Source organism: Oncorhynchus keta, chromosome 13, assembly GCF_023373465.1.
Source record: "Oncorhynchus keta strain PuntledgeMale-10-30-2019 chromosome 13, Oket_V2, whole genome shotgun sequence".
Lineage (NCBI taxonomy): Eukaryota > Metazoa > Chordata > Actinopteri > Salmoniformes > Salmonidae > Oncorhynchus > Oncorhynchus keta.
In genome coordinates, this window is record NC_068433.1 from 29477817 (window position 1) to 29502111 (window position 24295).

Below are 24295 nucleotides of genomic sequence, written 5' to 3' on the forward strand. Positions count from 1 at the left end.
GCACGTTAACACAACCATTGGAACAAAGTGTTGTTGTTTCGTAAACTCCATGTACAGTTGGATGAGAGCACAAATGACCAGCGATCAAGCGTCAGATCTTCTGTTACTCAATAGCTTGATCATTCTGTGTTCTCCAAGGAACATATAATTTATTCTTATTAATCTGGATAGTATGACAACGTAAATGATGTCAATCTGGCATGAATAACCTTAGCATTTATATTTATCTCGCGAGAAGGACAATGTTTGTCCAGTGTGTTTGTGTGTGTATGTACGCCTATACGCCATGAAAGTGACTAGCCACTTCATCATTCTTCCAGAGTCAGTCCCCTTATTATTTTGAATGGGCTTGGCGATTATATATTACATTTGTGAAAATGCAGTTGTTTAAAATATATATTTATCAGAATATATTTGAGATTGTGGCTGAATTTACTCCTGCCAGATGCCTTTCAATATAATGTTGCGCTGACGAACATTGCGCTACATTTTTGCCCTTTTAAGGCCATTCAAAAAGCTAACAAATATTAGAAAACTACAGGTCTACTTCCTTGAAAATGTTGCTGCACCTTCGATGCACGTTAACACAACCATTGGAACAAAGTGTTGTTGTTTCGTAAACTCCATGTACAGTTGGATGAGAGCACAAATGGCCAGCGATCAAGCGTCAGGGTCAAATACACCACAAGTCTCTGTGGCGCAATTGGTTAGCGCGTTAGACTGTTAATCTAAAGGTTGGTGGTTCGAGCCCACCCAGGGACGACAGTTCTCAGTTTGTTGTGCTCCATGATGTGGATATGACAAGTCTCTGTGGTGCAATTGGTTGGTGAGTTTGACTCTTAATTTAAAAGTTGGTGATTTGAGCCCACCCAGGAATGCTGTCTTTCTGTTTCTAGTGATATGGAAGACCTTCCTGGCCTTACAGTAAGCTTGCTTTTGACCTGCTGTGTTTCCTGTTGTCACATGTGATTGGTGTGTTGTTGAACATGAAAGATGACAAGTTGCTATACCTACTGGTAAAATGGCTGTCAATGGTCTCTGATCTTCTGTTACTCAATAGCTTGATCATTCTGTGTTCTCCAAGGAACATATAATTTATTCTTATTAATCTGGATAGTATGACAACGTAAATGATGTCAATCTGGCATGAATAACCTTAGCATTTATATTTATCTCGCGAGAAGGACAATGTTTGTCCAGTGTGTTTGTGTGTATATGTACGCCTATACGCCATGAAAGTGACTAGCCACTTCATCATTCTTCCAGAGTCAGTCCCCTTATTATTTTGAATGGGCTTGGCGATTATATATTACATTTGTGAAAATGCAGTTGTTTAAAATATATATTTATCAGAATATATTTGAGATTGTGGCTGAATTTACTCCTGCCAGATGCCTTTCAATATAATGTTGCGCTGACGAACATTGCGCTACATTTTTGCCCTTTTAAGGCCATTCAAAAAGCTAACAAATATTAGAAAACTACAGGTCTACTTCCTTGAAAATGTTGCTGCACCTTCGATGCACGTTAACACAACCATTGGAACAAAGTGTTGTTGTTTCGTAAACTCCATGTACAGTTGGATGAGAGCACAAATGGCCAGCGATCAAGCGTCAGGGTCAAATACACCACAAGTCTCTGTGGCGCAATTGGTTAGCGCGTTAGACTGTTAATCTAAAGGTTGGTGGTTCGAGCCCACCCAGGGACGACAGTTCTCAGTTTGTTGTGCTCCATGATGTGGATATGACAAGTCTCTGTGGTGCAATTGGTTGGTGAGTTTGACTCTTAATTTAAAAGTTGGTGATTTGAGCCCACCCAGGAATGCTGTCTTTCTGTTTCTAGTGATATGGAAGACCTTCCTGGCCTTACAGTAAGCTTGCTTTTGACCTGCTGTGTTTCCTGTTGTCACATGTGATTGGTGTGTTGTTGAACATGAAAGATGACAAGTTGCTATACCTACTGGTAAAATGGCTGTCAATGGTCTCTGATCTTCTGTTACTCAATAGCTTGATCATTCTGTGTTCTCCAAGGAACATATAATTTATTCTTATTAATCTGGATAGTATGACAACGTAAATGATGTCAATCTGGCATGAATAACCTTAGCATTTATATTTATCTCGCGAGAAGGACAATGTTTGTCCAGTGTGTTTGTGTGTGTATGTACGCCTATACGCCATGAAAGTGACTAGCCACTTCATCATTCTTCCAGAGTCAGTCCCCTTATTATTTTGAATGGGCTTGGCGATTATATATTACATTTGTGAAAATGCAGTTGTTTAAAATATATATTTATCAGAATATATTTGAGATTGTGGCTGAATTTACTCCTGCCAGATGCCTTTCAATATAATGTTGCGCTGACGAACATTGCGCTACATTTTTGCCCTTTTAAGGCCATTCAAAAAGCTAACAAATATTAGAAAACTACAGGTCTACTTCCTTGAAAATGTTGCTGCACCTTCGATGCACGTTAACACAACCATTGGAACAAAGTGTTGTTGTTTCGTAAACTCCATGTACAGTTGGATGAGAGCACAAATGGCCAGCGATCAAGCGTCAGGGTCAAATACACCACAAGTCTCTGTGGCGCAATTGGTTAGCGCGTTAGACTGTTAATCTAAAGGTTGGTGGTTCGAGCCCACCCAGGGACGACAGTTCTCAGTTTGTTGTGCTCCATGATGTGGATATGACAAGTCTCTGTGGTGCAATTGGTTGGTGAGTTTGACTCTTAATTTAAAAGTTGGTGATTTGAGCCCACCCAGGAATGCTGTCTCTCTGTTTCTAGTGATATGGAAGACCTTCCTGGCCTTACAGTAAGCTTGCTTTTGACCTGCTGTGTTTCCTGTTGTCACATGTGATTGGTGTGTTGTTGAACATGAAAGATGACAAGTTGCTATACCTACTGGTAAAATGGCTGTCAATGGTCTCTGATCTTCTGTTACTCAATAGCTTGATCATTCTGTGTTCTCCAAGGAACATATAATTTATTCTTATTAATCTGGATAGTATGACAACGTAAATGATGTCAATCTGGCATGAATAACCTTAGCATTTATATTTATCTCGCGAGAAGGACAATGTTTGTCCAGTGTGTTTGTGTGTGTATGTACGCCTATACGCCATGAAAGTGACTAGCCACTTCATCATTCTTCCAGAGTCAGTCCCCTTATTATTTTGAATGGGCTTGGCGATTATATATTACATTTGTGAAAATGCAGTTGTTTAAAATATATATTTATCAGAATATATTTGAGATTGTGGCTGAATTTACTCCTGCCAGATGCCTTTCAATATAATGTTGCGCTGACAAACATTGAGCTACATTTTTGCCCTTTTAAGGCCATTCAAAAAGCTAACAAATATTAGAAAACTACAGGTCTACTTCCTTGAAAATGTTGCTGCACCTTCGATGCACGTTAACACAACCATTGGAACAAAGTGTTGTTGTTTCGTAAACTCCATGTACAGTTGGATGAGAGCACAAATGGCCAGCGATCAAGCGTCAGGGTCAAATACACCACAAGTCTCTGTGGCGCAATTGGTTAGCGCGTTAGACTGTTAATCTAAAGGTTGGTGGTTCGAGCCCACCCAGGGACGACAGTTCTCAGTTTGTTGTGCTCCATTATGTGGATATGACAAGTCTCTGTGGTGCAATTGGTTGGTGAGTTTGACTCTTAATTTAAAAGTTGGTGATTTGAGCCCACCCAGGAATGCTGTCTCTCTGTTTCTAGTGATATGGAAGACCTTACAGTAAGCTTGCTTTTGACCTGCTGTGTTTCCTGTTGTCACATGTGATTGGTGTGTTGTTGAACATGAAAGATGACAAGTTGCTATACCTACTGGTAAAATGGCTGTCAATGGTCTCTGATCTTCTGTTACTCAATAGCTTGATCATTCTGTGTTCTCCAAGGAACATATAATTTATTCTTATTAATCTGGCTAGTATGACAACGTAAATGATGTCAATCTGGCATGAATAACCTTAGCATTTATATTTGTCTCGCAAGAAGGACAATGTTTGTCCAGTGTGTTTGTGTGTGTATGTTTATTTTAATTTTATTTATTTTATTTCACCTTTATTTAACCAGGTAGGCTAGTTGAGAACAAGTTCTCATTTGCAACTGCGACCTGGCCAAGATAAAGCATAGCAGTGTGAACAGACAACACAGAGTTACACATGGAGTAAACAATTAGCAAGTCAATAACACAGTAGAAAAAATGGGCAGTCTATATACAATGTGTGCAAAAGGCATGAGGAGGTAGGCGAATAATACAATTTTGCAGATTAACACTGAGTGATAAATGATCAGATGGTCATGTACAGGTAGAGATATTGGTGTGCAAAAGAGCAGAAAAGTAAATAAATAAAAACAGTATAAAAACAGTATGGGAATGAGGTAGGTGAAAATGGGTGAGGGTATTTACCTATAGACTATGTACAGCTGCAGCGATCGGTTAGCTGCTCGGATAGCTGATGTTTGAAGTTGGTGAGGGAGATAAAAGTCTCAACTTCAGCGATTTTTGTTGCTCCAGTCACAGGCAGCAGAGTACTGGACAAGGCGGCCAAATGAGTGTTGGCTTTAGGGATGATCAGTGAGATACACCTGCTGGAGCGCAGTGTCTACGGATGGGTGTTGCCATCGTGACCAGTGAACTGAGATAAGGCGGAGCTTTACCTAGCATGGACTTGTAGATGACCTGGAGCCAGTGGGTCTGGCGACGGATATGTAGTGAGGGCCAGCCTACTGGAGCATACAAGTCTGTCAGTGGTGGGTGGTATAAGGTGCTTTAGTGACAAAACGGATGGCACTGTGATAGACTGCATCCAGTTTGCTGAGTAGAGTGTTGGAAGCCATTTTGTAGATGACATCGCCGAAGTCGAGGATCGGTAGGATAGTCAGTTTTACTAGGGTAAGCTTGGCAGCGTGAGTGAAGGAGGCTTTGTTACGGAATAAAAGCCGACTCTTGATTTGATTTTGATTGAGATGTTTGATGTGAGTCTGGAAGGAGAGTTTGCAGTCTAGCCAGACACCTAGGTACTTATAGATGTCCACATATTCAAGGTCGGAACCATCCAGGGTGGTGATGCCTAGTCGGGCATGCGGGTGCAGGCAGCGATCGGTTGAAAAGCATGCATTTGGTTTTACTCGCGTTTAAGAGCAGTTGGAGGCCACGGAAGGAGTGCTGTATGGCATTGAAGGTTTGGAGGTTTGATAGCACAGTGTCCAATGACGGGCCGGAAAGTATATAGAATGGTGTTTCGTCTGCGTAGAGGTGGATCAGGGAATCGCCCGGATCAGCAAGAGCAACATCATTGATATATACAGAGAAAAGAGTCGGCCCGAGAATTGAACCCTGTGGCACCCCCATAGAGACTGCCAGAGGACCGGACAGCATGCCCTCCGATTTGACACACTGAACTCTGTCTGCAAAGTAATTGGTGAACCAGGCAAGGCAGTCATCCGAAAACCGAGGCTGTTGAGTCTGCCGATAAGAATATGGTGATTGACAGAGTCGGCCTTGAGGTCGATGAAGACGGCTGCACAGTACTGTCTTTTATCGATGGCGGTTATGATATCGTTTAGTACCTTGAGTGTGGCTGAGGTGCACCTGACCGGCTGTTACCAGATTGCACAGCGGAGAAGGTACGGTGGGATTCGAGATGGTCAGTGACCTGTTTGTTGACTTGGCTTTTGAAGACCTTAGATAGGCAGGGCAGGATGGATTGATAGGTCTATAGCAGTTTGGGTCCAGGGTGTCTCCCCCTTTGAAGAGGGGGGGATGACTGCGGCAGCTTTCAATCCTTGGGGATCTCAGACGATATGAAAGAGAGGTTGAACAGGCTGGTAATAGAGGGTTGCGGGAATAATGGCGCAGATAGTTTCAGAAATAGCGGGTCCAGATTGTCAAGCCCAGCTGATTTGTACTCCAGGTTTTGCAGCTCTTTCAGAACATCTGCTATCTGGATTTGGGTAAAGGAGAACCTGGAGAGGCTTGGGTGAGGAACTACGGGGGGATGGAGCTGTTGGCCGAGGTTGGAGTAGCCAGGCGGAAGGCATGGCCAGCCGTTGAGAAGTGCTTATTGAAGTTTTCGATAATCATGGATTTATCGGGGAGACCGTGTTTCCTAGCCTCAGTGCAGTGGGCAGCTGGGAAAGAGTGCTCTTGTTCTCCATGGACTTCACAGTGTCCCAGAACTTTTTCTGTTGGAGCTACAGGATGCAAACTTCTGCCTGAAGAAGCTGGACCTTAGCTTTCCTGACTGACTGGATGTGATTGGTTCCTGACTTCCCTGAACAGTTGCATATCACGGGGCTATACCTACTGGTAAAATGCAGTCCGCCACAGGATGTTTTTGTGCTGGTCGATTCACATTCTTCCAGAGTCAGTCCCCTTATTATTTTGAATGGGCTTGGCGATTATATATTACATTTGTGAAAATGCAGTTGTTTAAAATATATATTTATCAGAATATATTTGAGATTGTGGCTGAATTTACTCCTGCCAGATGCCTTTCAATATAATGTTGCGCTGACGAACATTGCGCTACATTTTTGCCCTTTTAAGGCCATTCAAAAAGCTAACAAATATTAGAAAACTACAGGTCTACTTCCTTGAAAATGTTGCTGCACCTTCGATGCACGTTAACACAACCATTGGAACAAAGTGTTGTTGTTTCGTAAACTCCATGTACAGTTGGATGAGAGCACAAATGGCCAGCGATCAAGTGTCAGGGTCAAATACACTATAAGTCTCTGTGGCGCAATTGGTTAGCGCGTTAGACTGTTAATCTAAAGGTTGGTGGTTCGAGCCCACCCAGGGACGACAGTTCTCAGTTTGTTGTGCTCCATAATGTGGATATGACAAGTCTCTGTGGTGCAATTGGTTGGTGAGTTTGACTCTTAATTTAAAAGTTGGTGATTTGAGCCCACCCAGGAATGCTGTCTTTCTGTTTCTAGTGATATGGAAGACCTTCCTGGCCTTACAGAAAGCTTGCTTTTGACCTGCTGTGTTTCCTGTTGTCACATGTGATTGGTGTGTTGTTGAACATGAAAGATGACAAGTTGCTATACCTACTGGTAAAATGGCTGTCAATGGTCTCTGATCTTCTGTTACTCAATAGCTTGATCATTCTGTGTTCTCCAAGGAACATATAATTTATTCTTATTAATCTGGATAGTATGACAACGTAAATGATGTCAATCTGGCATGAATAACCTTAGCATTTATATTTATCTCGCGAGAAGGACAATGTTTGTCCAGTGTGTTTGTGTGTATATGTACGCCTATACGCCATGAAAGTGACTAGCCACTTCATCATTCTTCCAGAGTCAGTCCCCTTATTATTTTGAATGGGCTTGGCGATTATATATTACATTTGTGAAAATGCAGTTGTTTAAAATATATATTTATCAGAATATATTTGAGATTGTGGCTGAATTTACTCCTGCCAGATGCCTTTCAATATAATGTTGCGCTGACGAACATTGCGCTACATTTTTGCCCTTTTAAGGCCATTCAAAAAGCTAACAAATATTAGAAAACTACAGGTCTACTTCCTTGAAAATGTTGCTGCACCTTCGATGCACGTTAACACAACCATTGGAACAAAGTGTTGTTGTTTCGTAAACTCCATGTACAGTTGGATGAGAGCACAAATGGCCAGCGATCAAGTGTCAGGGTCAAATACACTATAAGTCTCTGTGGCGCAATTGGTTAGCGCGTTAGACTGTTAATCTAAAGGTTGGTGGTTCGAGCCCACCCAGGGACGACAGTTCTCAGTTTGTTGTGCTCCATAATGTGGATATGACAAGTCTCTGTGGTGCAATTGGTTGGTGAGTTTGACTCTTAATTTAAAAGTTGGTGATTTGAGCCCACCCAGGAATGCTGTCTTTCTGTTTCTAGTGATATGGAAGACCTTCCTGGCCTTACAGAAAGCTTGCTTTTGACCTGCTGTGTTTCCTGTTGTCACATGTGATTGGTGTGTTGTTGAACATGAAAGATGACAAGTTGCTATACCTACTGGTAAAATGGCTGTCAATGGTCTCTGATCTTCTGTTACTCAATAGCTTGATCATTCTGTGTTCTCCAAGGAACATATAATTTATTCTTATTAATCTGGATAGTATGACAACGTAAATGATGTCAATCTGGCATGAATAACCTTAGCATTTATATTTATCTCGCGAGAAGGACAATGTTTGTCCAGTGTGTTTGTGTGTATATGTACGCCTATACGCCATGAAAGTGACTAGCCACTTCATCATTCTTCCAGAGTCAGTCCCCTTATTATTTTGAATGGGCTTGGCGATTATATATTACATTTGTGAAAATGCAGTTGTTTAAAATATATATTTATCAGAATATATTTGAGATTGTGGCTGAATTTACTCCTGCCAGATGCCTTTCAATATAATGTTGCGCTGACGAACATTGCGCTACATTTTTGCCCTTTTAAGGCCATTCAAAAAGCTAACAAATATTAGAAAACTACAGGTCTACTTCCTTGAAAATGTTGCTGCACCTTCGATGCACGTTAACACAACCATTGGAACAAAGTGTTGTTGTTTCGTAAACTCCATGTACAGTTGGATGAGAGCACAAATGGCCAGCGATCAAGCGTCAGGGTCAAATACACCACAAGTCTCTGTGGCGCAATTGGTTAGCGCGTTAGACTGTTAATCTAAAGGTTGGTGGTTCGAGCCCACCCAGGGACGACAGTTCTCAGTTTGTTGTGCTCCATGATGTGGATATGACAAGTCTCTGTGGTGCAATTGGTTGGTGAGTTTGACTCTTAATTTAAAAGTTGGTGATTTGAGCCACCCAGGAATGCTGTCTTTCTGTTTCTTTTGATATGGAAGACCTTCCTGGCCTTACAGTAAGCTTGCTTTTGACCTGCTGTGTTTCCTGTTGTCACATGTGATTGGTGTGTTGTTGAACATGAAAGATGACAAGTTGCTATACCTACTGGTAAAATGGCTGTCAATGGTCTCTGATCTTCTGTTACTCAATAGCTTGATCATTCTGTGTTCTCCAAGGAACATATAATTTATTCTTATTAATCTGGATAGTATGACAACGTAAATGATGTCAATCTGGCATGAATAACCTTAGCATTTATATTTATCTCGCGAGAAGGACAATGTTTGTCCAGTGTGTTTGTGTGTATATGTACGCCTATACGCCATGAAAGTGACTAGCCACTTCATCATTCTTCCAGAGTCAGTCCCCTTATTATTTTGAATGGGCTTGGCGATTATATATTACATTTGTGAAAATGCAGTTGTTTAAAATATATATTTATCAGAATATATTTGAGATTGTGGCTGAATTTACTCCTGCCAGATGCCTTTCAATATAATGTTGCGCTGACGAACATTGCGCTACATTTTTGCCCTTTTAAGGCCATTCAAAAAGCTAACAAATATTAGAAAACTACAGGTCTACTTCCTTGAAAATGTTGCTGCACCTTCGATGCACGTTAACACAACCATTGGAACAAAGTGTTGTTGTTTCGTAAACTCCATGTACAGTTGGATGAGAGCACAAATGGCCAGCGATCAAGCGTCAGGGTCAAATACACCATAAGTCTCTGTGGCGCAATTGGTTAGCGCGTTAGACTGTTAATCTAAAGGTTGGTGGTTCGAGCCCACCCAGGGACGACAGTTCTCAGTTTGTTGTGCTCCATGATGTGGATATGACAAGTCTCTGTGGTGCAATTGGTTGGTGAGTTTGACTCTTAATTTAAAAGTTGGTGATTTGAGCCCACCCAGGGATGCTGTCCTTCTGTTTCTAGTGATATGGAAGACCTTCCTGGCCTTACAGTAAGCTTGCTTTTGACCTGCTGTGTTTACTGTTGTCACATGTGATTGGGGTGTTGTTGAACATGAAAGATGACAAGTTGCTATACCTACTGGTAAAATGGCTGTCAATGGTCTCTGATCTTCTGTTACTCAATAGCTTGATCATTCTGTGTTCTCCAAGGAACATATAATTTATTCTTATTAATCTGGATAGTATGACAACGTAAATGATGTCAATCTGGCATGAATAACCTTAGCATTTATATTTATCTCGCGAGAAGGACAATGTTTGTCCAGTGTGTTTGTGTGTATATGTACGCCTATACGCCATGAAAGTGACTAGCCACTTCATCATTCTTCCAGAGTCAGTCCCCTTATTATTTTGAATGGGCTTGGCGATTATATATTACATTTGTGAAAATGCAGTTGTTTAAAATATATATTTATCAGAATATATTTGAGATTGTGGCTGAATTTACTCCTGCCAGATGCCTTTCAATATAATGTTGCGCTGACGAACATTGCACTACATTTTTGCCCTTTTAAGGCCATTCAAAAAGCTAACAAATATTAGAAAACTACAGGTCTACTTCCTTGAAAATGTTGCTGCACCTTCGATGCACGCTAACACAACCATTGGAACAAAGTGTTGTTGTTTCGTAAACTCCATGTACAGTTGGATGAGAGCACAAATGGCCAGCGATCAAGCGTCAGGGTCAAATAGACCATAAGACTCTGTGGCGCAATTGGTTAGCGCGTTAGACTGTTAATCTAAAGGTTGGTGGTTCGAGCCCACCCAGGGACTACAGTTCTCATTTTGTTGTGCTCCATTATGTGGATATGACAAGTCTCTGTGGTGCAATTGGTTGGTGAGTTTGACTCTTAATTTAAAAGTTGGTGATTTGAGCCCACCCAGGGATGCTGTCCTTCTGTTTCTAGTGATATGGAAGACCTTCCTGGCCTTACAGTCAGCTTGCTTTTGACCTGCTGTGTTTCCTGTTGTCACAAGTGATTGGTGTGTTGTTGAACATGAAAGATGACAAGTTGCTATACCTACTGGTAAAATGGCTGTCAATGGTCTCTGATCTTCTGTTACTCAATAGCTTGATCATTCTGTGTTCTCCAAGGAACATATGATTTATTCTTATTAATCTGGATAGTATGACAAAGTAAATGATGTCAATCTGGCATGAATAACCTTAGCATTTATATTTATCTCGCGAGAAGGACAATGTTTGTCCAGTGTGTTTGTGTGTATATGTACGCCTATACGCCATGAAAGTGACTAGCCACTTCATCATTCTTCCAGAGTCAGTCCCCTTATTATTTTGAATGGGCTTGGCGATTATATATTACATTTGTGAAAATGCAGTTGTTTAAAATATATATTTATCAGAATATATTTGAGATTGTGGCTGAATTTACTCCTGCCAGATGCCTTTCAATATAATGTTGCGCTGACGAACATTGCGCTACATTTTTGCCCTTTTAAGGCCATTCAAAAAGCTAACAAATATTAGAAAACTACAGGTCTACTTCCTTGAAAATGTTGCTGCACCTTCGATGCACGTTAACACAACCATTGGAACAAAGTGTTGTTGTTTCGTAAACTCCATGTACAGTTGGATGAGAGCACAAATGGCCAGCGATCAAGTGTCAGGGTCAAATACACTATAAGTCTCTGTGGCGCAATTGGTTAGCGCGTTAGACTGTTAATCTAAAGGTTGGTGGTTCGAGCCCACCCAGGGACGACAGTTCTCAGTTTGTTGTGCTCCATAATGTGGATATGACAAGTCTCTGTGGTGCAATTGGTTGGTGAGTTTGACTCTTAATTTAAAAGTTGGTGATTTTTTTCCCACCCAGGGATGCTGTCTTTCTGTTTCTAGTGATATGGAAGACCTTCCTGGCCTTACAGAAAGCTTGCTTTTGACCTGCTGTGTTTCCTGTTGTCACATGTGATTGGTGTGTTGTTGAACATGAAAGATGACAAGTTGCTATACCTACTGGTAAAATGGCTGCTTTTTGCCCTTTTAAGGCCATTCAAAAAAGCTAACAAACATTAGAAAACTACAGGGCTACTTCCTTGAAAATGTTGCTGCACTTTCGATGCACTTCAATAACTCTACCTACATGTACATACTACCTCAACTAATCGGTACCCACACACATTGACTCTGTATCGGTACCCCTCTGTATATAGTCTCGCTGTTGTTGTTTTACTGCTGCTTTTTAATGACCTGTTACTTTTATCTCTTAATAATCTTATCTGTTATTATTTTAACTGCCTTGTTGGATAGGGGCTCGTAAGTAAGCATTTCACTGTAAGTTCCACACCTGTTGTATTCAGCTCATGTGACTAATAAAATTGGATTTGATATGATTTCAGAATTAATCTGTATCAAATCTAATCCATTGAAGGGTTTACGTAAACTGTCTGGGAGGTATGAGAGGTTTAAGTGCATTTTTGGAGTACATTAATGTCGTCAACAGACATGATGTTGAGATTCTTTAACAAAGGAGCAGATGGAGCCAGGTAATTACTGGATGTGGCTAGTCTTGCAAATGTATTTTGTCTGATGAGTAATTTGTGTAGGTAGGAGGTATATGTCCTGGCTCAGACAATATTACAGTAAATTCGAAATGGTTAAATTAAGCTATAGTTAGGACGCAATCCTGATGAACCAAACCACTAATCTTTCTGATAATACCACCAGATTTCATCACTTTGCTCCAGACAAATAGAATATGATCTTTCCACGATAACTTTTCATCAATTAGAACTCTGAGGAATCGAGTTGTCAAGTCTTCTCCCGCTCGTCCCCTCCGGTGTTCGACATTGTTGGTTTACTAACCACCGGCCCTGGCAACCATCGTTACGCGCACCTGGCACCCATCATTACGCACACCTGGACTCTATCACTTGACTGATTACCTCCCCTATATCTGTCACTTCCTTAGTTCCATTCCCCAGGGAGTATTGACTGTGGTTCATGTTGATATACACAACTTGTGGTTCATGCACTTGCGGTCTGACTCCCAGCTATATGTTACACTAGTGGATGTGAGTTGTTCCATTTCATTACCACCAATTGAGATTCTGGTTCTTTAAAATAAATATATATTTGTTATTCTTACTGGTGAATACAATAACATGAGATATTTTTTAAATATTTACATATTATTTATTTATCTGGAAACATTCAGAAATGTTGGCCATAGACAATTGGAAGGAGGGTAGAAGACACAGCAGCAAGGTCATTGAATTAGATCAGGAATAAAAAAAAGTCCCAATTATCGAACCCTGTGGGACGCCACAGGATATCTTGGCCCTGGTAGATAAACATCCGTTTGCATGAACAAATTGTTCTCTATCATAACCATAACTATGTAACCAATTATATGTCTAATCATGAAAACCGTAATAATGCAATTTTGAAAGTAATATTTCATGATCAACCGCGTCAAATGCTTTGGATAAATCTAAAGAGATTCCAAAAGTGTATTCATTGTTGTTAAGGGGTGTAAAGATGTATCTGTCTAGTTATTGTGGGTGCAACTTGAAACAAACATCTACACATTCTAATATCAAACCACAAGCTCTGATATCATCAATTCAGGTCTTAATTCTTCCAATAATGAGGAAGGAACCAGTGGGAGACCATGTAGCCAACTGTAAGGAGAAATTGGTCAGAATATAAACACGCTACTATTTTTTTCTCAGTCTTTTTATGTCTCTTGAATCTTTCTCTCTCTGTTTTTGTGTTTGACGGTGAAGAGGCGTGATCTAAGCAGACCGTACTTACCTAGTAGCAAACAGAGCAAGGTATGCTCAATTCTGTTCTCACAGACAAGTGACTTTCTCTACAACTACAGTCCTTCTGACAAACCCCTCTACTTCCTATATGATGACAGAGTTAGTGTGTTTGTTTATGAACAAAATTACCTAATTTACTAAGAATGAATTAATTACCTGATTTACTAAGACATGAATGGAAATGAAGATAGTTTCATGCTTTAGATTTGTTTTCGTTTTTTTATCCTTATTGAGAAAACAGTGCAAAACCTTACTAAACGGCACTAAAAGGAAATTGCAGCAAATATGGTAGAGATATGAAGTAAGAATGTGACCACCCTACATAGATGTTGCATCACTGTGAGAACCTAAGATTGTATAGCCGATGCCATGCAGACCTGGTTAGTGTGTTGGTGTGCATTTAACCAGGTCATTACCCAGGAACTAAAGATTGATGCTAACTCAATGCTTCTAAAAATGTGCTGACAACCACAATAAATACAAAATGCTATATTTGTTGGATGTGTTGTAGTATCAAGTTGTGATTATTGTAAATGTTTGAGGGTTCCTTCGCTACAGTGAGATAAATTTAAGAGATTAATGAGTGGTGATTTTGTGTTCAGTGGAGAGTCTGTCACTCTCAGTTGTAACATTACATTTACATTTAAGTCATTTAGCAGACGCTCTTATCCAGAGCGACTTACAAATTGGTGCATTCACCTTATGACATCCAGTGGAACAGCCACTTTACAATAGTGCATCTAAATCTTTTAAGGGGGGTGAGAAGGATTACTTTATCCTATCCTAGGTATTCCTTAAAGAGGTGGGGTTTCAGGTGTCTCCGGAAGGTGGTGATTGACTCCGCTGTCTTGTAACATACATAGGGGAGAAGTCACTGACTGGAAATACACATGGAGCAAGGATAGTGTAGACTTCCTTAGTAGGAAGCATGAATATGAGATCAGTGAGGTTAAGAGTTCAGACAGTGGTTACTACAAGTGTCGGAACACATATTGATCAGAAGAAGCATTCTGAGTTTGGTGATTCAGTCAGACTGATGGTGACAGGTATAGGGTACTAAGAATATACTTTTAACTGATTGATGCACTAACTGCATTTGTCTTCAATGAACTGTTTCCACAGCTCTGCCAACAGCCTCAGTGAAGATAGTCACTACCCCGGAGACACTGTCAAGCTGCAGTGTGAACTATCAGACGACACAGACTGGATTTACTACTGGTTAATAAATGAAGAACAGCTTTCAAGTCAGACCAGTAAAACCACCACCACCTCCCTCTCTGACCAGGCTGGTCAGTACCAGTGTGAGGGGACAAGGACAAGACCGCCCCATAATTCATATCTCAGCTTATCTTTCCACATCAGCGTCACTGGTGAGCTCACTATTTATCTTCAATCACTATCTGGACTTTCTAAATTCTGAGCCAAGGAGGATTAATGTAAATACCGTACTGTAAACAGTGTAAATTCTAACTGAATGGAGTCAACATAGAGTATGTAAACTCAACTTCAATCAAAACTTAACTGCAACGGATACATTATTTTACATGACCAAGCATGTATCCAGATGTTTTTGATTTTCTGCTCTCTGTTTTCTTAGCTCTTCCTGAAACTGCACTGACCGTGAATCCAAACCCGGCATACACTGGAGAGACAGGAACTCTGACGTGTTCAGTCGGTAGTGGCTGGAGCTATACATGGTAGAAAGACAACACTTAGAAAGTAGAGACCTTGTCTGGCAGACACACTACAACAGGAGCCACCTTCACCACCAGTAGAGCTGCTGAGTCAGACCAGCGTCTCTACTGGTGTCAGGGAGAGATCCAGTTCAGATCCATATCATCAATCATCAGTGATCCTGTCACTATCACTGTGAATTGTGTTGTGTGTGTGTGTGTGTGTGTGTGTGTGTGTGTGTGTGTGTGTGTGTGTGTGTGTGTGTGTGTGTGTGTGTGTGTGTGTGTGTGTGTGTGTGTGTGTGTGTGTGTGTGTGTGTGTGTGTGTGCGTGCGTGCGTGCCTGTGTAGAAATTTTACTTTATTTATTTTCTACAACTACCTCAGAGTCTGACGGTGATTTGCTGTTCTCTCTCCAGGTGTAACTCCTGGACCCTCTACATCAGTCCTAGTAGGAGTGGTTGTGGGCCTGGTTGTTGCTGGTGTTCTACTGGCCATTCGGCGCTCCTAGTGGCCGGGGACTTTAATTAATTTTTATGTCACATGTGCAACCAGGGAAAAAAAATCCTAGACAACCTTTACTCCACACAAAGGGATAGACACAAAGCTCTCCCCCGCCCTTCATTTTGTAAATCTGACCACAATTATTACATCCTGATTCCTGCTTACAAGCAAAAACTAAAGCAGGAAGTACCAGTGACTCGTTCAATACGGAAGTGGACAGATGATGCAGATGCTACACTACAGGACTGTTCTGCTAGCACAGACTGGAATATGTTCCAGGATTCATCCAATGGCATTGAGGAATACACCACCTCAGTCATCGGCTTCATCAATAAGTGCATCGATGACGTTGTCCCCACAGTGACTGTACGTACATATCCCAACCAGAAGCCATGGATTACAGGCAACATCTGCATCGAGCTAAAGGCTAGAGCTGACGCTTTCAAGGAGCGGGAGATGAATCCGGACACTTATAAGAAGTCCCGCTATGCCCTCACATGAACCATCAAACAAGCAGAGAGTCAATACAGGATTAACTTGTTGACGCTACCCATCCCAGTAGCGGGGTAATTGTCATCAGCAACCGCTGAATAGCATAGCGCCACAGTCAAATAATATTGTTTTTTAAATAATTATATTCATGAAATCACAAGTGCAATATAGGAAAACACAGTTTAACATTTTGTTAATCCACCTGTCGTCTCAGATTTTGAAATTATGCTTTACTGCGAAAGCAATCCAAGCGTTTGTGTAAGATTATCGATAGCATAACATAACATTATGTACACTAAGTATTGTGTAGCTAGGTCACGAAAATCTGAAAAGCAATCAAAAAATTGCTTACCTTTGATGATCTTCGAATGTTTTCACTCATGAGACTCCCAGTTACACAACAAATGTTCCTTTTGTTCCATAAAGATCATTTTTATACCCAAAATACCGACGTTTGTTTGTCGCGTTATGTTCAGAAATCCACAGGAAAGAGCTGTCACCACAACGCAGACGTATATTCCAAATAATATCTATAATGTCCACAGAAACATGTCAAACATTTTTTATAATCAATCTTCAGGTAGTTTTTAAAATATATATTCGATATTATAGCAACCGAATGTGTAGCTTTTTCAATAACAGTGGGAGGAACAATGGCGTATTTACTTGCGCAAAACTCACTTTGAGAGCCCCCACCTATCCACTTACGCAATGTCATCCTTCACGCTAATTTTTCAAAATAAAAGCCTGAAACTATGTCTAAAGACTGTTGACACCTTAGGGAAGCCACAGAAAAGGGAATCTGGTTGATATCTCTTTAAATGGAGGATAGGCATGCATAGGAACAGAGGTTTCAAAATAAGAGGCACTTCCTGATTGGATATTCCTCAGGCTTTCGCCTGCAATATCAGTTCTGTTATACTCGCATACAATATTTTGACAGTTTTGGAAACTTTAGAGTGTTTTCTATCCTAATCTGACAATTATATGCATATTCTAGTTTCTGGGGCTGAGAAATAGGCAGTTTCAAATATTGTTTTTTGCCAAAAACCAAAATACTGCCCCCTACACTCAACAAGTTAAGATTGAAACCTACTACACCGTCTCTGATGCTCGTCGGATGTGGCAGGGCTTGAAAACTATTATGGACTACAAAGGGAAACCCAGACGCGAGCTGCCCATTGACGCGAGCCTTCGAGGCAAGCAACACTGAACCATGCACGAGAGCACCAGCTGTTCTGGATGACTGTGTGATAATGCTCTCGGTAGCCGATATGAACAAAACCTTTAAGCAGGTCAACATTCACAGAGCCACAGGGCCAGATGGATTTCCAGGACGTGTACTCAAAGCATGCGCGGACCAACTGTAAAGTGTCTTCACTGACATTTTCAACCTCTCCCTGACCGAGTCTGAGTCTGTAATACCTACATGTTTCAAGCAGACCATCATAGTCCCTGTGCCCAAGGAAGCGAAGATAACCTGCTTAAATGATTACCTCCCCGTAGCATTCTCGTTGGTAGCCATGAAGTGCCTTGAAAGGCTGGTCATGACTCACATCAACAGCATCCTCCCGGACACCCTAGACCCACTCCAATTCGCATACCACCCCAACAGATCCACAGATGACGCAATCTCAATCGCACTCCACACAGCCCTTTCTCGAGAATGCTGTTCATCGTCTACAGCTCGGCTCACACTGATCCTTAACACTGGGGCCCATCAGGGGTGTGTACTTAGTCCCCTCCTGTATTCCCTGTTCATCCACTACTGCTTGGACAAACACGACTCCAACACCATCATTAAGTTTGCTGATGACACAACAGTGGTAGGGCTGATCACTGACAACGATGACATGGCCTATAGGGAGGAGGTCAGAGAACTGGCGTTGTGGAGGACGCCAGGACAACAACCAATCATCTCGTTTGTCTTGATCATGGACTACAGGAAAAGGCAGGCCGAACAGAGTTTCAAGTTCCTTGGTGTCCACATCACCAATGAACTTTCATGGTCCAAACACACCAATACCCTCTCCCCCTCTGGAGACTGAAAATATTTGGCCTGGGTTCCCAGATCCTCAAAAGGTTCTATCACCGTCTGGTATGGCAACTGCTCGGCATCTGACCGTAAGGTGCTACAGAGGGTAGTGTGAATGGCCCAGTACATCACTGGGGCCAAGCTTCCTGCCATCCAGGACCTATAATAGGCGGTGTCAGAGGAAAGCCCATAAAATTGTCAAAGATTCCAGTCACCCAAGTTATAGACAGTTTTCCCTGCTACCGCACGGCAAGTGGTACCGGAGTGTCAGTCAAGTCTGGGACCAAAAGGCTCCTCAATAGCTTCTACCCCCAAGCCATTCGACTGCTGAACAATTCCTAAATATCGCAACCAGACAATTTACATGACCGCCCCCCTTGTGTACTGCTGCTACTCGCTGTTTGTTTGTTACCTATGCATTGTCACTTCGCCCCCACCTGTAAAGATTAAGTCACCTAGCCTGTACACTGAGTTGGTACCAGTACCCACTGTATATAGCCTCGTTATTGTTATTCTTATTGTGTTTATTTTAGCCTACTCTTGAACTGCACTGTTGGTTAAGGGCTTGTAAGTGAGCATTTCACTGTAAAGTCTACACTTGTTATATTCGGCGCATGTGGCAAATAAAGTTTGATTTGATTCAAATTTTGTGGTCGGGCCATACAATGAACAAATGATCCGTCTGTTCCAGCCAGTGCCTCCATTCCTTCAACGCCATCATCACTGCGAGAAGCTATCGATTCCCCACATCGTAATATTTCTCCATGGCTTTGAGGGGATGGGAGAAGAAGGCACAGGGATGTAGCTTCAGGTCCAGGGCAGAACACTGGGACAGGACCGCCCCCACTCCTACATCAGAAGCATCGGCCTCCACCATGAACTGAAGGGAAGGGTCAGGATGAACCAAGATGTGAGCAGTGGTGAAGTGGTGTTTGAGGTCCCGGAACGCCCGGTCAACAGCAGGGTACCACGTGAACGGAACCTTGGGAGAGGTGAGTGCTGACAGTGGGGAAGCCAGGGTGCTGTAACCCAGGATGAAGCGGCGATTAAAGTTGGCGAACCCCAGGAAACTTTGCATCTGCACCCTGGCCAATCCACTACCACTCTCACCTTCCCGGAATCCATCTGGACACTCCCAGCGGAGATGATGTACGACAGAAAGGGGATGGTGGAGCGATGCAACTCGCACTTCTCTTCCTTAACAGCTAACAGCTGATTCTCCAGGAGGCGTTGAAGAACCTGTCAGACATGGAGCGGAGCACATGTTCTTGGGGGGAGCGGGAGAAGATTAGGATGTCATCAATGTAGACGAAGACGAACCAGTTCAACATGTCACGGAGAACATCATGTATCAAAGCCTGTAACACAGCAGGGGCGTTGGTGAGGCCAAATAGCATGGCCAAATACTCACAGTGGCCACTGGCCGTGTTGAAGGGGGTCTTCTACTCATCCCCTTCCCATATCCGCATTTGGTGGTAGGCATCCGTAGATCCAGTTTGGAAAACACGGTGGCCCCCTGGAGCGGCTTGAAGGCTGAGGAGATGAGTGGTAGCGAGTAGCGGTTCATCACCGTAATGTCATTGGGTCCCCGGTAGTCGATGTACGGGTGCAGGGTCTTGTCCTTCTTCTCCACAAAGAAGAACCCTGCGCCAGCAGGAGAGGAAGACGGATGGATAAACCTGCGGGTAGGGAGTCCCCAATGTAGGTCTCCATAGCCTTGGTCTCGACAGCGAGTACAGTTGTCAAACGGGGCGGAGTGGTGCTAAGGAGAAGGTCAATCCCGTAGTCATATGGTCGGTGCAGTGAAATGGCCCTTGCCTTGTTGAACACCTCCCGATGATCCTGGTACTCCGCGGGAATGGCGGAGAGGTCCGGGGCACCTTCCGAGCCCCCAGGAAGATGTCCCGGGGCAGGTTGCGCTGACTTCAGACAATGGGCATGGCATCACAGACTCCAGCCTATGATGGCACCAGTAGACCAGTTGATGAGGGGATTGTGTTGCTGGAGCCAGGAGATTCCTAAAACCACGGGAATCTGAGGAGACTTGATGAGCAGAAATGGAATAGTTTCAGTGTGATTCGCTGACACAGGGAGTGGTATTATGAGTGACCCGGCCAATGGAGCTCACATCCAGTGCCCTAACATCCATGGGAATGGAGAGGGGCTGAATGGGGATGTTCAGCTCGGAAGCCAGGGTAGTGTCCAAAAAGCTCTCGTCGACCCCAGAGTCAATGAGCCCCGGGAAGATTTAGACTGGTTTCCCCACAGCAGAATGGCATGAAAAGGGGTTCGATCAAGGGAAGCAGAAAAGTTCTCCATATGGCCCACCGGAGTACTCGCTCCTACCGGTGAGCCTGGTCTTTTTAAAGTACAAGAAGACACAAAATTACCAAGAGTCCAGGAATACAGACAACTCTTAGTGTTGATCCTGTATTGCCATTCAGCTGGCGAAAGCCCAGCTCTGCCTAGTTGCATAGGCTTTGAAAGTGGTGACTCAGCCGTCTTCGGCAACTCTCCGGGGAGGTCGGGAAGCCTCGGGTTCTATCGGCAATGGGACCATCGGGGACTTCCGGGATGACTCGGAGGCAAGGTGGAATCACTGGACGTGCGAGCGAAATCAAATGAACTCTCCCTATGTCGTTCCCGTAATTACCAATTGATTCTGATGGTCAATGCGGGGAAGGAATCGAGATCAGTTGGTAACTCCCGAGCAGCAAGCTCGTCCTTGACCTCCTCCGAAACCCTGTGCAGGAACATATCGAATAGCGCTTCCTGGTCCCAAGCACTCTCCGCTGCCATCATGTGGAAATTCACTGCATTGTCTGCCACACTGAAGGAAGTCCTGCCGAAGCTGGATTATTTTACGGGCAGCTTCTCTCCCAGAGAGAAGCATCAAAACCACATCTTCACGTCACCCAAGAACACCTCCAGACTAACACATATGGTCGGTTGTTGTTCCCATACAGCGGTAGCCCAGGTGAGAGCCCTCCCGGAAATCAGCGTAATGAGGTAGGCCATCTTGGATCAATCCGAGGGGAAGGAGGAGGGCTGAAGCTCGAAGATGAGGGCACACTGAGCTAGAAACGCCTGACAGGTGCTCAGCTCTCCACTGAAGCGTTCCGGGGGAAGTAAGCGGATCTCCCGAGAAGGTGGAGTGACCAATGAGACGACGCTGCTAACAGCTGAGTTACTCAGGGGCTGTGAGGTTACCACCGTGGTAGGCTGTCTCCCAGGCAAGCCGCGGAATTGCTCCAGCAAAATGTCCAACGCCCGTTCATGGTGTTCAGCCAACGTTTGGACCCCTTCTATAAGGCCACAAAGCAATTCCTCATGAGTGCAGATGGTGGCTCATTTGGAGGAGATGGCTTTGAGCAGTTGGCCCCGGGTCTGCTGGGTCAGTCATGGCCAGTTCATACTATTACGTTTCAGGTAAGACCCAGATGCAGACAATGTCGAAGTAACAACAGTTTATTAATCCAACAGGGGCAGGCAAAAGACAGGTCATGGGCAGGCAGGGGTCAGTAATCCATATAGGTGTGGAAAAGGAACAGGACAGCATGCAGGCTCAGGGTCAGGGTAGGCAGAGGTCAGTAATCCAGAAAGGTGGGGCAAAGGTACAGGATGGCAGGCAGGCTCAGGGTCAGGGCAGGCAGAATGGTCAACTCCAGGGAAACAAGAAAACAGGAACAATCGAGAGACAGGAGCAGCGTGAAATCCTCTGGTAGGCTTGTAGAAACAAAACGAACTGGCAACAGACAAACAGGAAACACATGTATAAATACACAAGGGATAATGGGAAAGATGGGTGACACCTAGAGGTGGTGGAGACAATCACAAAGACCGGTGAAACAGATCAGGGTGTGACACAAAATATTATACTGCTAGTCAATATGCGTCAGAGGTGTGAGGTTTTGATAGGGGGAATATGAAAGGAGGGATGTCCAGTCGTACTTTTCTTCTTCTTGGCTTTGGCCTTCTGTTTAAGGTCAACCTCAGCATAGGTCGCATCAACATCAAGTCAGTTACTGCTTATAATTGAGTAAAAACACTGCTACATTTTGTATTAATTTACGTGACAGTGGAGAAGTACTTATCTTTTTCTTGTCCAAATTTTTGAGTTGAATCTGTGCGTACGTGACCTCACTTGGTCCAGCAGTAGCAGCACCAGCATCTGAAATATACAGGTAATACACTAATATCTCTACTTACTGTTAGTATGTCAGTAATATTAAACATATGAAGAACAACTGCAACAACAACTCTACGCTGTATTCATGCTAAACTTTAAGATAGTGTACAGTACCACTGTCATTATTGTCTGATGGAGTGATTGTATCATAGATGTTAGCGCCACCTGTTGGTCAAAGAAGAGAGTGAAAGATTTATTGGACGGTTTTCCCTCAGCTTGCCTAGGGACATAGAGTATGGTAACATGTTGTACACAAGTGGATGGTGAAAAGTCAGTGTGTGAGGTTACAGAGAGGGTAGAGTGGTCTGGACTAAGAGACTGACCATGCTGCGGATGTTTATACCCAGCATCAGGAGCTCGTCCCTGGGTAGATCATTGGTCCTGTTGGGGGTTCAGGTTAGTCCTCTGGGGCTGGGGGGGCCTACAGGGAAATAGAGAGTCATGGAACACACAGATTAGATTTTACTGTACGAAAAGGAACATAGTTGAAAGACAGGTGTACTCGTGAGAATATTCTGTTTCAACATGAACCTGTAATGAGAAATGCATACTGTTTTAAACTTTTGTAATTAGACATTTATATCCTAAACATTAATGAAAAAGTTACATGAGAAATTATAAAATCTCACCTTTGGAGTTTTTATATCGACACAGCAGTACCGGGAGAATGGCCAGTAGAACACCAGCAACAACCAGGACCACAACCACTCCTACTAGGACTGATGTAGACGGTCCAGGAGTTACTAGAGAACAGCAAATCACCGTCAGGTTCTGAGGTAGTTGTAGAAAATAAATAAAGTAGTACACATTTCTACACAGACACGCACGCACACACACACACACACACACACACACACACACACACACACACACACACACACACACACACACACACACACACACACACACACACACACACACACACACACACACACACACACACACACAACATCCTTCACAGTGATAGTGACAAGATCACTGATAAATGATTATGTGGATCTGGACTGGATCTCTCCCTGACACCAGAAGAGACCCTGGTCAGACTCAGCAGCTCTACTGATGGTGAAGGTGGCTCCTGTTGTAGTGTGTCTGCCAGACAAGGTCACTACTTTCTTACACGGAACACAAACCGGCTCCGCGCATGAGCCATTGTGCGCTATCGTGCATAAATGTATTTTGTCCCCTTACCCCAAACGCGATCACGACACACAGGTTAAAATATCAAAACAAACTCTGAACCAATTATTACATTAATTTGGGTACAGGTCGAAAAGCATTAAACATGTATGGCAATTTAGCTAATTAGCTTGCAATTGCTAGCTAATTTGTCCTATTTAGCTAGCTTGCTGATGCTAGCTAATTTGTCCTGGGATATAAACATTGAGTTGTTATTTTACCTGAAATGCAGAAGGTCCTCTACTCCGACAATTAATCCACACATAAAACGGTCTGTAACGGCGTTCGTCTGTTGAAGGAAGAGAGTCGGACCGAAATGCAGCGTGTTTGTTACTCATGATCTTTAATGAATGAAAACGGAACGATACATGAAATAACTCAATACAAAAACAACAAACGAAACGTGAAACCTATACAGCCTATCTGGTGAACACTACACAGAGACAGGAACAATCACCCATGAAATAAAAGCGAAACTATGGCTACCTAAATACGGTTCCCAATCAGAGACAACGAGAATCACCTGACTCTGATTGAGAATCGCCTCAGGCAGCCAAGCCTATACAACACCCCTAATCAGCCGCAATCCCAAATAATACAAACCCCA

The 24295-nt window shown here is 43.0% G+C and overlaps 10 non-coding genes across 10 annotated transcripts; all 10 read left to right on the plus strand.

Moving 5' to 3' along the window:
- Positions 1-688: 688 nt before the first annotated feature.
- trnan-guu (transfer RNA asparagine (anticodon GUU)) lies at positions 689-762 on the plus strand. The gene has a single exon. It is a non-coding gene; the product is annotated as a tRNA-Asn (tRNA).
- An 872-nt stretch (positions 763-1634) lies between these two features.
- Positions 1635-1708, plus strand: trnan-guu (transfer RNA asparagine (anticodon GUU)). Its single transcript has one exon. It is a non-coding gene; the product is annotated as a tRNA-Asn (tRNA).
- Positions 1709-2580: 872 nt separating this feature from the next.
- On the plus strand, positions 2581-2654 carry trnan-guu (transfer RNA asparagine (anticodon GUU)). Its single transcript has one exon. It is a non-coding gene; the product is annotated as a tRNA-Asn (tRNA).
- An 872-nt stretch (positions 2655-3526) lies between these two features.
- On the plus strand, positions 3527-3600 carry trnan-guu (transfer RNA asparagine (anticodon GUU)). The gene has a single exon. It is a non-coding gene; the product is annotated as a tRNA-Asn (tRNA).
- Positions 3601-6754: 3154 nt separating this feature from the next.
- On the plus strand, positions 6755-6828 carry trnan-guu (transfer RNA asparagine (anticodon GUU)). Its single transcript has one exon. It is a non-coding gene; the product is annotated as a tRNA-Asn (tRNA).
- An 872-nt stretch (positions 6829-7700) lies between these two features.
- Positions 7701-7774, plus strand: trnan-guu (transfer RNA asparagine (anticodon GUU)). The gene has a single exon. It is a non-coding gene; the product is annotated as a tRNA-Asn (tRNA).
- An 872-nt stretch (positions 7775-8646) lies between these two features.
- On the plus strand, positions 8647-8720 carry trnan-guu (transfer RNA asparagine (anticodon GUU)). The gene has a single exon. It is a non-coding gene; the product is annotated as a tRNA-Asn (tRNA).
- Positions 8721-9591: 871 nt separating this feature from the next.
- Positions 9592-9665, plus strand: trnan-guu (transfer RNA asparagine (anticodon GUU)). Its single transcript has one exon. It is a non-coding gene; the product is annotated as a tRNA-Asn (tRNA).
- Positions 9666-10537: 872 nt separating this feature from the next.
- Positions 10538-10611, plus strand: trnan-guu (transfer RNA asparagine (anticodon GUU)). The gene has a single exon. It is a non-coding gene; the product is annotated as a tRNA-Asn (tRNA).
- Positions 10612-11483: 872 nt separating this feature from the next.
- trnan-guu (transfer RNA asparagine (anticodon GUU)) lies at positions 11484-11557 on the plus strand. Its single transcript has one exon. It is a non-coding gene; the product is annotated as a tRNA-Asn (tRNA).
- Positions 11558-24295: the final 12738 nt, after the last annotated feature.